Here is a 15,245-nt window from a genome sequence, read left to right as displayed (position 1 = left end):
GGGGTTAAGAATTTCCTCCTGCTCTTATGCACAGCGCATGGCGGACCCCTTCCCTTCCTGTCCACCTCGCCCCCTCCAGCTCTCCGAGGACCCACTGGTGAGCCCAGCCATGGGTGTAGCTCTGAGCTTTGGCATAGCTGCCAACTTCCCTGTCACCTGCTCCTGTTCTGGTTCCTTCTACCAGTGAGAGCTGAGTACCCGTTCCCCGCCAACATTCCCCATCCTGTCACAGAGCACCCCCTTAATTACAGTTAATGGCAAAGACCATAAGAGCTTTATTAACTTTATTGTGGACCCAATTAGCAGTTAATGCCCCATGACTACTGTTTCCCTCCCCCCCCAAAAAAATCCCATTAAACATAATGAAGCAGCCTTCTCCCTCCCCTGCTGGGGGGGGATGAGGGGACGGGGAAATCCATCTTCCTGGGCCTGATTCTGACCCATCAGGCCCATTGGACACCAATTCAGTCCTGGAGCTTCTGGGGGACCAGGACTGGGTGTGAGAAGACAGAGATTAATCAGCAAGAATTCTGAGGCCAGCCGTTGAGCCTACACACACATGTGCACACACGCACACACATGCACACACACATACACACCACCCGGCTGATTTCCAAACAATTCCTTTCTTGAAACAGGGATGTGGAATCACACACAGTCCTCCAGCACAATCCTGTCCAGCACACTGATGTTCTCTCCGTCTTGTCCAGGAGTTCTTCAGAGTGGGACGTCCAAGTCCAGGGCCTCTCTGCCTGGGCTTGTCCCCTAGGGAGGGATCAGGAGCTAGGAGACAAGGGAGGCTGAGGGCAATGAAGAGTCATTCTCCCCTAAAGCCCACACCTTCACCACGCCCCTGGCTCTTCCCCTGCTTTGGCTGATGCTTTTGATAATTATTCAAAATCTACAAGGTGCCAGACGCCATGCGAGACCCGCTCTCACATCTCAAGCATCACCACAAGCTAAGGAAGTACACACTACTCTTCCCATTTCACTAATGAAGAAACTGAGGCTCGGAGACAGCCAGGATTTGAAACAGGGATTCTACCTGATTTGTCTTAAATGATCTCTCCTCTCCCTTCCCCAGCAACCCACCTTTCCCCTCTGAAGGCAGAAGAGGCAGAAGTCATAGGGGCCGTTCCCTAGATACGGAACTACAGCACAGAGCAGATCCAAGGAACCGTGACGGGAATTACAAGACAGCCCTAGACAGTCTCATCCCACACCTGCCTTGATGGGGTGAGAGGACTAGAAGCCAGAGAACACCCCCAAACACTACTGCCACAAGAGTTCCCACACGGGCTAGAGACCACACCCTGAGCCAGGATCTGGCCTAAACAAGAAGGAGGGAGAACTGGGGGTATGGAAGGAAATCACAGCAGACTAAATCCTCTGTTACCCCCATGATCTAAACCTGAAGACTCGGGGATTCTACTCCCGGAGGGTCTATGCGAGGGGTCTTCATCCACCCCCACCCCAAGGACAAGAACAGCCTCAGGATGGGGTGGGGGTGGCATGCTGTCCTGGATGGAGCTGAAGGAGGGGACACCCGAGACTGACAGGGCAGAATCAATGGCTGCCCTGAGCAAGGGGGCAGGGGCTCAGGAAGGGAGACCCTTGAACCTCTGCTTGGAAACAAGCTCCCTGTTCCCGCTCCCCCTCCCCCGGCAGGCCCAGCCTGGAAGCAGCCACTTGAAATGGGTCCCAGGGAGCCTGGGAGAGAGGGGCTGGCCTGGCTGCCGCCCAGTCAGACCCGCTCCCCCACCTCGCCTTGGGCCCAGCCCCAGCTGGGGTCGGAGAGAGAAGGAGAGCTTTCTCTCCAGACCCATCCCAGTCGGGGTCCCTCCCTGCCACACACACCCAGCGAGGAAACTCTCCAATTGTTCCAGCCCTGGAGAGGTGTGGGGGGGAGGGGAATGTGGGCAAGTCAGCACCCTCTCCTTTCCCAAAAGGCCATGGGGCCTGGGAAGGGGGCAATCCTCCTCCCTGGGGTTACTCCAGGGCAGGGCACTGGGGAGCCTCCCCGGGTGGGGCCCCTATTCTTCTCTTTGCCCTGGATGAGTGTTCTCTGACACCAAGCACCACCCCCTCCCCTGAACAAACAGCGCCACCCTCCCCACCCGCCTCACACCCAGAGGGATCTGGTGCCCCAGGAAGCTCAGCCGGAGATTTCCAGGATCAGCCCACAGGGAATGCTGAGAAGGGGCCCGGGGTACACTGGGGGGGCCTTGGGTAAAGTTAGCCTGTACTGAGGCGCTGGGTAGTGGCAAGTATGGGCTTTACCATTTCCTAGCTATGCCAGCTTAAGCACGCCTCCAAACCTCTCCGAACCTCAATTTTTCATCTGTAAAATGGGGCTGTAAATAGAACCTACTTCAAAGAGCTTTTTGTGAACACTAAAGTTGTGACATATGAAAAACACTTAGCTTGTATCTGGAGATACTTAGAACACAATAAATGAAGTTGTATTGTTGTCTGCCGGGTAGGATGGTCCAGATATTGTCAATAAGAATAACAATAATAAAGGATAACATTAGAGCACGTTAGGGACCACGGTCCCCTCCACTAACCCAGTGGTTCTCACTGAGAAAGGAGGAGAGGACTCTGTCTCCTCACCTCGACCCTCCGAGGCCTCCACTACCTATAGCCTACCCTGGCCTGAGGATTTCAGAAGACAGACTCAGTCCTGGCTCACTCCCGATTAAGTCCTAAAGGTGCCCCCATCACGTCTTTATCCGTGCCCCCCCCCCACGCACACACGCGTGCACACACGGTGTTCCTCCTTCCCCCTTCCTTTCCCTGGAGCAAGGAAGAAAGAGATATCAGAGTTTGAAGGATGTGAAAATTAGCTGGAACTGAGAGGTATCGATTTCAAGGAAGCACCCCCCTGCAACACCCCATCTCTGCCCAAGGGATGGTGTCTCCACAAGTCTCTGCAGGAAGCCCCCCAGCCCGCCCCAGGTATGGACTGACACTGTCGAGCTGGGACAGTGAGCAGGAAAGGTGGTTTGCCAGCCAGAACAGCTGCCCCAGCCTGGGGGCCCGTGCCTGGGCTGGGGCCGCCAACTCAGCGGCCCAGCACTCAGAGTCGTGGCCAGGGTGGGAAGAGGCCTGAGTTGGGGTTGGTCGGACCTTCTGGATCCCAGCCTCCTTGGCCAGAGCTGAAAGCACCTTAGGTTTGTACCAGCTGGTTGGGGGACAACGCTTTCCCTGGGAGGCAAGAGGGATCTAGGACACTGCCCTTGTCTCCAAGTGCCTTCCCAACCTCACCTCCCACCTGCCTAAAGGTCTTGTTGGAGTCCCGCCCGGCCTCGATTTCCCCACCTCTCACAGAAGGCCACCAGCTGTTACTTGCTCAGCCTTCTGGTCAGACTGAGCAGCGGGTGAGAGCTGTGGGAGGGAAGGCTGGGGCAGAGGGGCGGCCCCTCATCCTGTCTCTGTCATCGTTAACAGCCACAATTATTATTATTTGGAGAGACGGGCCAGAGGTGGTCAGGGACGCGGTTGGGGTGAATGAAATGAAGAGGTCCTCGGTATGTGCCGTCTCGCCAGGTTAATACTCCTGCCTGTCGGCCTGACAGCTGCAAGATTGATTACCCGGGCCTTCCGCTCTTTATAACTCGATCAGTCGAATTAATCTCTGGCTGTCGGCCCATCTGATGCCTGAATCACAAATTTAATTTGGAGGTGCACGGCTCCTCCCCCATCCCCCCCCCTCCCCCGTCACCTCCTCTCCTGCCAGCCCCCTTCCTCCTCCGTTCCTGCCTCCTCCTCCTTCCCTTTCCTCCCCTGGCCTCAGCTTCTCCCAGCTTCTTCCTGTTCCTCCTGCTCCCGCTTCCCTCCTCCTCTAGGGCCCCTCAGGGGCAGTGGGCAGAGGGTCGAGGGGGAGAGGGGTGGGTGAGCCTGAGTCAGCAGCCCCCCTGCCCGGGCCGGGGGAGGGGTCATGTTCACCCAGCCACTGGGCAAGGCGCCCACCCCACCATGCTCCACCCCAAATGGAAAAAGAGGCTTAGCTGACACTAAGTAAGACATATTAATGTACTAAAGACTTAATGAAGTTGGGGGGGGGGGGTGTGGGGTGGAAAGTGCTTGCTTTATTAGTTTATGGCCGATTAATGGGGACGCCATTACTGTGATGGAGATGGATTGCTGCTGTCAGCAGCCGAGGCTGAGGGCCGGCCCGTGCTCTTCCACGGGTGGTGGGTGCCCTGAACAGAGTCAGGGAGAACTTCATTAGAAGGGCCTATAGGATCCCACCTAGGGAGGCCCAGAGGCCAAGCTGGAGGGGTGGGGGCAGGGCTCAGCTCTAGGCCTTGGGAAGGGAGTTCCAAGGGGTCAAGGGCTGGGAGCAATTATCAGTTGGAAACTCACCCAAAGGCAGCGGGGCAGGGAGGTGGCTCCGGACTTGCATACAGCAGGGGCTCACCAATGTCACCCGGAGGAAAGAAAGGGAGGAACCTGAAAGGACAGAATGACCAGTGCCCACTTGATCCGCCTGAGACTCTTCTCAGGAAAGAGAATGAAGACGAAGGGAAGGGAGCCCTATTGCTTCCTCCTTCCTCAGAGGGGGATGGTGCACGAAGACCCTGGGGCCCACTACCCAGAAGGACTGGGCCACACTCACCACCAGGCGGCAGTCTACCCTACCCAGCACCAGGGCCCAAATCCCCAGCACCAGGGCCAGACACATCACCCCACACTCTCCAAATGGGTAGAGATAACGCCTCATTGCCTCAACTACCTGCCAGCTCCCGACTGCCCAGGTAGCCACGGTGGAGGTGGAGGTGGAGAACAGGGTGGCGGGACTTAGGGGAGAGCAACGAGGGGATGGGAAGGCGGAAGCTACCCAACCTCCAGCCTTTCTCAGGCCTGGGGACAGGGTGTCCCAGTCACTGGGCAAGCTGTACCACACCCCCTCTCGGTGGCATCCCTCTTCCCCCAGCCCCTCACCTCCGTGACCCCAGCTCCGCCTTGCTTTCTAAGATGGGGAGAAGGGCTGGATCTAACACAGCTCTCCTCGCAGGGGTCACTCTCTATTTGGAAGAACCCAGAGGCCCCCATCTCTCAGGAGTATATGACATTTGGCCATTCTGATGCAGGAACATTAAACTTCCTGACTTTTTTTTTTTTTTTTTTTTTTACCAAGTGATGTTCAAAACAGGCACTCTTCAACTCCTCCTGAAGTCCCACTCCACTCGGTCCTAAGCCCTGCCCAGCCCCCTACTCAGCCCTGAGAGGCATCAGGGATGAAAAGAGAATCAGGACAGACTCAGAATCAGTCTGTTGACCCCAGTACGTAGTACTCAAAATACATTTTTACATTTTGACACACGTTAGACCAAGCAGCTGTGGCAAAACGACTGAGCCCAAGTGTCCTGTTTGGTCTCCTCGCTCTTCTTGCTCCAAGCGGGATTCTACGTGCGCATGCGCCCAGCTCCAGGGCCTGCCCCGGGCTCTGAGCTCCCTGGGCTCCCCAGGGCCTGTGCACCTGTGTCTTCAGCTCAGGTGGACACGCCTTCCTGGGGCGCTGCCTTTGCCACTCTGTCAGCTCGGCCTGGAGAGGGCCAATCACAGGCTCAGGGGTCACCACCCAGGCTCCCTCCCCAAGGTAGGAGCTACCTGCTCAGCCTAACTGGGAAATAAATACCCTGTTTTTGAGAGTAATTTAATTATTGGCTCCTGTGGACTAGTAGGTAATTAAATTCCGTAGCTCCCAAAGTAATTAATTGCTATGCAAATAGTAATGCCCTCTGCTTTGGAGAGAAGGATCTCGGCCTGGGTTTGCCCTGCAATTAGAAGCTAATAATTACCCTGTCAGTTCCCAGCCTCTGCACGGTAATTACCTGCTGCTGCCCCACCGGTCACTGAGGGCCGTTACTGTCACCGGCTGCAGTGGCCCCAACAGCCAGGGCAGGGTAATTCGGGGGCCCTGGTCCATCTTGAGGTCTTTCCCAGGCTGCATTGTATCCAAACCTCTGGAGCTCCGGAGAGATGCCCCCGCTTCTGACCCCAGACAGCTACGGCCAGAGCCCCCTCAGCCTCCCTTTGTTAAGAGAAGCGGAGCCTCAGTCCCTCAGTGTGTAAATTCCTGCTAAGTCCACACGGGGAGACTCCTAGCTGCCAGGAACTTCCCCAAAGAGTACCTAACAGATACTCTTCATAAAAATAATTTTTGCGTTATGATTTTCTTAGATGCGCCCGCCAGTCTAGGCCCAGCCACAAGAATGGGAGAGAGGGCAGCCACCACTCTGTAGCAAACACACACCCGCACCTGGTATTCAAGAAACACTCATCTAGGGCCTGCTGCAAAGGGATTTGGAAGACCTCATTAAACTCCCTAATTAGTTGACCTTAAACTAGGGAGAGCATCCCCCGTGAGCCTGACCCGAGCAGGAATGCTTGAGAGGGACATGCTCATCCTGATGCAGGACACTGCAAACAGGGGCAGGGTCTCCCATTGCTCTCCCATTGCTCTCCCCTCGCCGGACTCTCCTTGGCAGTGCCCCATGGCCAGCTTGTTCTGAGCTTTTCTCTTTCTCACCTGACTGCCTGAGCTACAGATTTTGTCCTTGTCCAGCCGACCTCCAGAGCCACATAAGCCAATCCCTTGAAATAAGCCTCCTGCAAACAATATACGTGTATTCGAATGCATCCACGCTCTTCTCTCTCTAGCCCACCTCCTTAGAAGGAGTCAGAGCTTCGAGAACCGGGCTACCAGCCCCCACAGTCATATCAGTAATAAATCTCTGTCCTGGGTTCTCAACCTGACTGACTTTATAGAGACGAAGAGAGTAGAGTCGGAGACACAACAGGGGCTGACCTAAGATGCCGTGGCTAGGACGTGTGAAAACCAAGTGTGAAGCCAGGCACCTGACTGTGTGACCCCTTCCTGTTCAGCAGCAGGGTGTGGCTCCGGGTCTCAAGTCCAGAGTGGGAACATCTGTGCCCAAAGGGGAAGGTATCTGTGGGTCCCTATATCCCATAACTCTCAGTGTCCCTGTAGTTCAGTTGCTTGTTCATTTCTCATCTGGATCTCATCCCCTCTGTCAGCTCCCAGCCTCTGATGCCCAGGTCGCTGATGCCCTCCTGTGACCGCTGCTGCCTGGGAGCAGCAGCACCATGTGCCTTCTCAGCACCGGTGAAGGAATACCCAGATCCCATCCCCTCTAGATCCTTCTCCTCCGGGTCTGAAGTCTTCCAGCTGAATCCCCAGGGGGAAAGTGTCTGGGTGAAATCTCAGAGTTGGGAAGACTTTGGGGAAGCTGGACGCTGGGCAGGGCGTGGCTGGTGGAGGAGGACTTGCGGAGACCTCACTGAAGGGCACTAGACCAAGAAGCTGTCCCAGAAGTCTGGGAGAAAAGTGGTGTAAGGAGCAGAAGAGGCCACAAGGCTGACAGTCCCCATCCTGCCCCACACTTGGACATGTCCTCCTCACTCTCCAGTTCTCCACTTCAGTGCACTTCCTCTGGGAAGCTCTCCCTCAGCCACAGGCACCATTCACTCCCTCCCCTCCTTCTCCTCCTTCCGTCCTGGGCCAAAGGAGCAGAAGAGCAGAGGACATCGGTGATGCGGGTGACCGGTTCTCCTCAGCCCACAGGACCATGTCTAGGACTAGAGGTGACAGAAAGCATGGCAGGATTTGAGGCCAAAGTCTAGCCCTTGAATGCCTTGTCCTTGGGTCAGACTCAACCTGGGATGAGTTTGAGCCATTTAAGGCAAGACAATCGCCAACACTACTGGCTGAGATGACACAGAAATGGCAGATAGACAATGGGCACCAGGAAAGCCAGTGGTGATGAACAAACAAGATTCCCAAACTTCACATGAGGACATGGGCAGGAAATCCAGGGAAATAGTCAAGACTCTCGATGCCAGAAGGGGAAAGTCACTTGATACCAGTGAGGGTCTCATCTGTTTGTGAGAAGACAACCTTGGAGATGTCCCTTACCTGTCTCCGTGGCTTCTCTTGACCCAGTTCCCCTCCGTGGTAGAAGGAAAGTAATGGCACCCCCTGGCCTGGAGTCTGCAGCTTGCCTTCTATGCCCAACTTCTGTTTCTGATTTGCTGCAGGAACTGGGAGGAGTCGTGCTGCTCCCTGTGCCTTCATGAGGACGCAGTTTCTTGCCTCTTCCTAGAGATTTTAGGACAAAGATGTCTGTTACTTCTAAGTTAGTACTCTTTGGAGAGCAGTCTAGAAGGTGGGGCCATTTCTCCCCCATTACACTGAGCGTTCCCTCCAAGCAGGGGACCACATATCTCCCCTCTAAAGAGGGATTCCCAAAGGCAGTTGATAGTTCCCTTCTATCTTCCCCCTCAGTGCCTAGTACCAAGGCCTATAAACAGGGATTCTCAAAAACAAAAATTATAAAGTAGCCTCCTAGGACCAGGGGTCTTGGAGCATGGCCAGGGCCTGCCAGGCACCCTCTGCACAGTCTGGCCTCCTGTCTTGGCTGGTGCAGTTACTGCCCCACTGACAGCTCTTTAGAATCCACTCAGAGTTTTGGCCCTGCTGTAATCTCTGGGTGATGAATATTTCCCCTAATGAACTACTGGGAATTGGATTAGGCTGGAATGCCCGTGTGCTTAGACTCTTGCTGATTAAACCCCCATCTGTGCAGGTATTGCCTGTGAACAGCTCGTTACATATAATTTTTTGAAGGAGGGAAAAGATGGTATTGGTATTTGGGTTTTGCAAAGGAGCAGAGGGAAAGTAGTAGCAAAATGTCGATCCAGAATTTGGCAAGGTCTAGTTGCTTTAAAGCTGACCAGGCCGGCACTCCACTTTCCCCCACTCAGGCCAAGGCTTGCAGAGTTCAGATGCCTGCACTTTTACCCAGGAGCCCTGCCCAGGGTTCTCTGGGCTCACACCTATCTGTCCCCTGCAAGGAGGACTGACGGGATAGAGAGTTGCTTTGAAAAAGCTAGGGGAGGGAGATGGGGTAATAGTGGGAGAAGTCAGACCCGTGCGTTCAGTTCTCACCAGATGAGGCTCCAGATCTTTGTTTCTACTCCAAAATCATCCAGTCTCCTTCAAAGAAAATTGTAGGGAGTTTGGAGACCCATTCGGGTCAGGGGCTTGGGCTATTCCTGCACCGATTGTCAGTCAGTCAGGACCAAGGATAGCACCTGCACCAAGAATCTCCAAACTCCCCAGCTCCTCCACCCATCATCCCTCTTTCCTCCCTGCTGAACACGTTTGTCCATTCTTTAACACTCCTTCCTCTTCCTCCTCCTTCCCTTCCTCTATCCCTCCCTCTCTCTCCTCCACCTCTCCTCATTCCTTCTCTTTCTTAATCCCAGGGACAGAGCCTGGCTCTGGTTCTTCACCACCAAGTACTTCATCCCAGGAATCTCTCAAGAAGTTATTTAAAAAAAAAAAAAAGGAAAAGAAAAAGAAAAGTTATTTAAACACCCCAGGAAGCCTAGCCTATATAGCCTCTGTTAAAAGCTGTATTCCCAGGATTGATACTCACCCACACCATACAAGAACACACACACATGGGGTGCTTGGGTGGCTCAGTGGGTTAAAGCCTCTGCCTTTGGCTCAGGTCATGATCCCAGGGTCCTAGGATCAAGACCTGCATCAGGTTCTCTGCTCAGCAGGGAGCCTCCTTCCCTCCTCTCTCTCTGCCTGCCTCTCTGCCTACTTGTGATCTCTGATAAATAAATAAAATCTTAAAACACACACACACACATGCTGAAACATGGTGTCTAGCAGGAAGGAAGGTCAGAGTGATTGTGTTTCAAAGACTGGCTGGCCAACTCTCCCCATCTCCAGTGGGGTCAGGGATTAGCCCACCTGACTTAAGTCCTCCCAGCATAACTCCAACTCGAACTCCACAGCCTTCCTTCTCTTTTCTTTCCTCCCACCCTTTCCCTCCCCCTCCCTTCCCCTTTGCTCCTCTCCTCTGTGTCTCTATGAAAAGTGGCAGCAGCAGCTGGAGAAGGCATACCCTTCAATGAACATCAGCATTTGTGGTGACTGAGTGTCCCAGCCTTCTTTCCTGGTTAATCTAACTTGGGAAGAGTTGAGGTGCGCTCTGGCTCTGCTGCCCATGAAAGGCAGAGAATAAATAACAAGCCAGAGGCATAAACAGATGTGCAGATAAATGCAGCTGGCGCTTTCCTGCCAAATTACCATGGATGGAACACTGGCAGGGGGCCAGGATGCCTCCCCCTTTGTTTGGAATTTGGCCACCAGGACCCATCCAAGCTCACCATCCATTTGGCAACATCTGAGTGAGGGGAGGGGATGCCAGGGAAGGGAGTGGAAAGGCTGCAGGTGCCCTTAGGTTTGGTGAAGAGCTCTGGAGCCTTAACATGAAGACTCAGGCAGGTGGGGTTAGTGGGGTCGGGGAGGAATGGGGAGTTCTGACCAATCCTACGTGCAGTTGCCTTAGAATAGCATCCCCCAGGATGTGGCTTGAAGTAGCCTGAAGGCTGACTCTAACAATGCCATATATACATGTAATGACCCCTATGTTGCCACCCTCCCTCTCACCCAAGGACTGGGTATTCCTGTGACCTTTGATCATGTACAGTACCGCTTCGTGTTGGCAGGGCATGCGGCGGGTGGGCAGCAGCTGGATGAGAGCCAACCAGAAATGGCCCAGCGTGAGAAGCTCTCCCTGAAGACTCCAGGCCTGGAACAAGGAATGGGGGAAAACTGGTTGGAACTTTTGTGGAATGAGGGGAAAATGCAGGTGAGCAGGGAAAGAAAAGCATGAGCGGGGCGGAGGGGGGAGTGTTGCCAAGGATATCTCCCTCTCTGTGGACACCCCCAGATCTGAATTCAGAGACACACCAAGCCACATGCTGGGATTCATTCAGATCACACAGAATATTTTCTCTTCATCAGTTATTAATTTGTCTTCCTCTTGCCAGGCCAGCTCATGCAGATTCGGGGGGGGGGGGCATGGAAGAGTTTTTCCAGGGCCCAATGACTAGCATCCAGGGGCCTTGCTTGGAAATATGGGTTTCAAGCTTGAAAGAAAAGTCCAAGTAGATATACTGGTCTTTGGACCCAGCAATGTCAAGAAATACTCATTCTTATGCAAAATGACATATATTTAAAGAGGCTCACTGTGGCATTGATCATGAGAGACAAACTTGGGAACAACCTAAAGACCCACTAATAAGGAATTGGTTAACTCTGTTATGGAGTGCCCTGTAAAGTGTGTCTATATGCATTCAGGTATGTCCTTATATGCTGGCCTGGAAAACATCTCTGATATTTAAGTGAAAGGAAGAACTAATAAAGTACAGTACGGCATGAAAAATCTATGTAATAATCGTTTTTATCTAATTTGGGTGCGTGTCTGTCTGACTGAATGTATGTGGCGAATGTAGAAAAGACCTAGAAGAAGACACACCAAATAGTTAAGAGCAAGTAACTTCCAGAGAAGAGGGTAGGATCAGATGGAAAGAGGGAAGAGGGGCTTGTCCTTCTTACTCTACCCATTTCTGGATTGTTTGAAATTCTTATAATCCTATATTCATGTACTACATGTAAAAAATAAAAACAAGGGGCGCCTGGGTGGCTCAGTGGGTTCCTTCCTCAGTGAGTGCCTTCTGCTCAGGTCTTGATCCCAGGGTCCTGGGATCAAGCCCCACCGCCTCAGGCTCTCTGCTCAGCAGGGAGCCTGCTTCCCTTCCTTTCTTTGCCTGCCTCTCTGCCTACTTGCGCACTCTGTCAAATAAATAAAATCTTAAAATAAATAAATAAAATAAATTTTAAAAAACCAATAAAAAGGATTCTTACAGACAGATAAGGAGCTACCTTATGAAGGTGATGGGGGAAGCTCTGGGGGTGAGAGCTGGGCTCAGAGCTGGAAGATGAGGGCTGTACCCGCAGAAGGGAAGCCAGGAGAAAGGGGGCAAGGCCGGAACATGCCTGAGGAGAGTGGAACTCATTTCTGGCCTCCAAGGCTGAGACAGACTCTGCCCTCCACATGTGAGGTTGTCCAAACCATTCCCTCCAAACTCCAAGCCTCCCCCTCCGCAGGACTGAATTGAAACAAGAGCCCAGATTTCTTCCAGGGCCCCTCACGTGTCTGTTCCAGGCCCCAGGCTCTTAGAGGAAAAACCCACTTCTTTCTGCAGTGCCACACTTGCCTGGGAGACCACCTCAACAATCAGGGGCACCACACTGCGCGGGGTGACCCGGCGCCCCCCATCCACAGGTGGCCCCAGCCCAGGCGGCCCTGATTCCTTCCTGCTTCTCTCCTCTCCCCTCATGCTGCCAAAATGCCCAGCACTTCCCCAGGTGAAGAAAATAATAGCCAGAAATGAATTCCCTTCTGGAGAAGAGCTGTGTGTTTGGGGGGTGGGGACTGAAATCCAAGGGACAGGCAGCGGTGACTCACAGGGGCTCCTCCCCTGGGGAGATGGAACTGACAGACCAGGGTGTGGGGCCCTTGGAGGTGATTTCCTGACAAGGCTGTCAGCGCACTTCACTCCTCACTCTCCGCATGAGTCCCCTGCAGGGGGCTGAGCCTTCTTTCTCTCTCTTCACCTCTCCTGGCTCTCTTCCGTTTCCAATGCTCCCTCTCCCCATTTGGCAAGTCCTTTCCAGTGCTAACTTTCTGCTTTGGCGCTCTGCTCTCCAGTTCTGCTAGGCTTTCTTCTTTTTGTTTTAACAGAAACACATAGAGTCAGCTTTTCTGTTGGGGTGCCCTGGCCCCTGGCTCCTTCCCAACCACAGCAAAATTTGCAGATGATTGGGAGTCCAGGGATGCACAGTGTGGGGAGGTGCAAGGAGGGTTGAGGGGCGGAGAGGCAGGGAGAGCAGCAGGCGAGCTAGTGAGTACCTTTGGGGCTCCTTATATGCTGCTCAGGGGCTGCAGGGTTCGAAGCATGTGTAAGGGGAGGTGCAAGCCCATTTGAGCCTGTTAATGTTCCTCAGGTCTTAGAAGATCACAGGACATCAGGATGGGCAGTATCTATAGTGTGTCTCATCCGTCCACACCGCCCCCCCCCCCTTTATAAATGAGCAGCCTGAGGTCCAGAGAGGTTAAATGCTTTATCTTCCATCATGCAGCTGGCTAAAACCGGTTCTGTTGGCAGAACCAGGATGAGAACCAGGAATCCTGTCTCGCAGACCATGCCATGTCCACAGTTCTAGCAGAGACTTTGGAGAAAAGGTCCTATTTCTCAGACATTGTAGATGACAGATTTGACTAACAACTTCTCAAAGAGATGGAAAAAGCTAGAATCCCCTGGCCCTCAGGTGCGGGGGTGGGGTGGGGAGGGGTGCTGGCAGGGTCCTGTCTCTCTATGCCCCCAGGAGGCCCGCAGTGACAGCAACAAGCAACACCTCTCCTTCCCATACTGGCTGTTGGCTGTTTACCAGCTCCTCCCCGGGGTCACCTTAGACTGACGCACAGCAGTCTGTCTGGGAATAGTCCACATCCAAATTCATCACCTTGGCTGCAGACAACTCTTGCCTGACCTAGAGTCCCACCTGCTTCGTAGAAGGACCTAGCCCAAGACAAATTTGTCTTCTGTTTTTCTAAGCTCTGATTCCAGCCACCCTGCCCTAAGGCTTTTGTTTTTGTTTTTACTTTTTAGAAGTGTCCTCTGTCTCCCACCCAAGATCTGGAGAGCTTTTAATCCATGGTCCCTTGGCATTGGAGTCACTTGCCTCTCCTGGAATAACACAAGACCCCTCCCCTTTCACTGCTTGGAACAAAAATTAATCCTTAACATAAGCTCTAGTCATTTGCCATAAATGTGAAATATTGGCATGGCGATCCCCAGGGCCACGTGGAGCAAAGAGGGCTCATCCTCAGGTCTCCTCTTAGCACTAAACTAGCAGACAGAGGAATCTCCATCCCCACACCACTGTGCCCCAGCTTCCCCCCAGGGCTACGGAGGCGCCTGAACTCGCCCATGTGAGGGGGAGCGGTGAGTTGGTGAGCGCACTAGGCTCTCTCCAATTCTTCTAATTGTCCCTCCCAACCGCCGGCCATTCCCCATGAAGACAGAGTGGAAAGAAGGGTGTGGAAAAGAGGTTGGCAGGACAATAAAAATGTCAGGGCCTTTCCTCTCGGTGGCTCCCTTCCCTCTCAATCCTCTCCCCCTTTCTCCCTTCGTCCCTCTCCATCTCCTCCCTTCCCTCCCGTTTTCCCTCCCGCAAACCCCGCTGCAGCCAAGGCCGAGAAGGCAGCTTTGGGGTATGAGGCGGGAGAGGTTAATTATTGCTCCCCCGCCCCCCCCTCCCCCCCCACAAGATGTATCTGACTGTCAGAAGGGGTGACAGATGAAGACAAAGTACAGGTAGGCTCTGCGAACCCGGCCCTCCAAGTACCAGCCAGGGGTGGGAGTGGAGGGGGGCGAGCTATCGAAGTTTTAACCCCTCTGACGCCGATCCACACAGCCTGGCCGCGCGGTGCGAACTGGGGAAGCCGGGGTTAGAACCTGGGTTCCCGCCCCTGCGCGGGCTGCGCGCCTCGAGACTTGTTGGCCTTCTCTGGCCCTGCAACGGGGATCTGGGGGAAGCGGGATGGGGGTGGTGGAGAGGCAGGAGGGAGGCAGGGAGTAGCTCTCTCCCAGAGGCTGCAGACTCAAGGTCACCAGCAGTCAACCAAGATCCTATAGGTGCAGAGAAAGGGACTCTGGGAGTGGCCTAGGGGAGAGGTAGATTTGGGGGCCCAGGAACTCCAATGAGAGAGAGTCCCAGGACTCCTCCACCTTCTCCATGACAATGTGCCCCCTCACCAGAGTCTGTTCCCCCCGCATCCTGGTCAGGGTGTGCTTGGTGTCTGAGAATGAGAGTTGTGTGTTTGAACCTGTGTGTACTTGTGATGACGACAACGTAACTCAAGAGACTGGGAAGGACTTGAACTCTGTGTGTGTGTGTGTGTGTGTGTGTGTGTGTGTGTGTGTAGTTGCACATACAATGCTTAAGGGGCATGTGCCAGTATCTGCAAGAGTGCCTGTACCGCGAGCACAGTGTGTTGTGAGTGTTTGTGTCTGGATAGAGAGCTTTGCCCTACAGGCACAGCTGTGGGGAAGGAGTGTCTTCAGGACAGTGTAGACCCGCACTTGCCAGGGCTGAAGCATCTATACTGGAGAGTGTGTGGACAAGGCTTGTCTTTCTCTGGATACACAACGTGTGCCCGTGTGAAGGGATACGTTGCTGTAGCACGACTGTGTGTCTGTGCATGCAAGCACACGCGTGTGTGTGCACATGGGCTGGCCCGAAGCTGCCAGCCTCTTCCTCTCACTGGCATCCCTCCCTTTTCTCT

This window comes from Meles meles, chromosome 13 (assembly GCF_922984935.1).
Source record: "Meles meles chromosome 13, mMelMel3.1 paternal haplotype, whole genome shotgun sequence".
Taxonomy (NCBI): Eukaryota; Metazoa; Chordata; class Mammalia; order Carnivora; family Mustelidae; genus Meles; species Meles meles.
The sequence above is the reverse complement of the archived record's forward strand: the minus strand, read 5'-3'. Positions refer to the sequence as shown.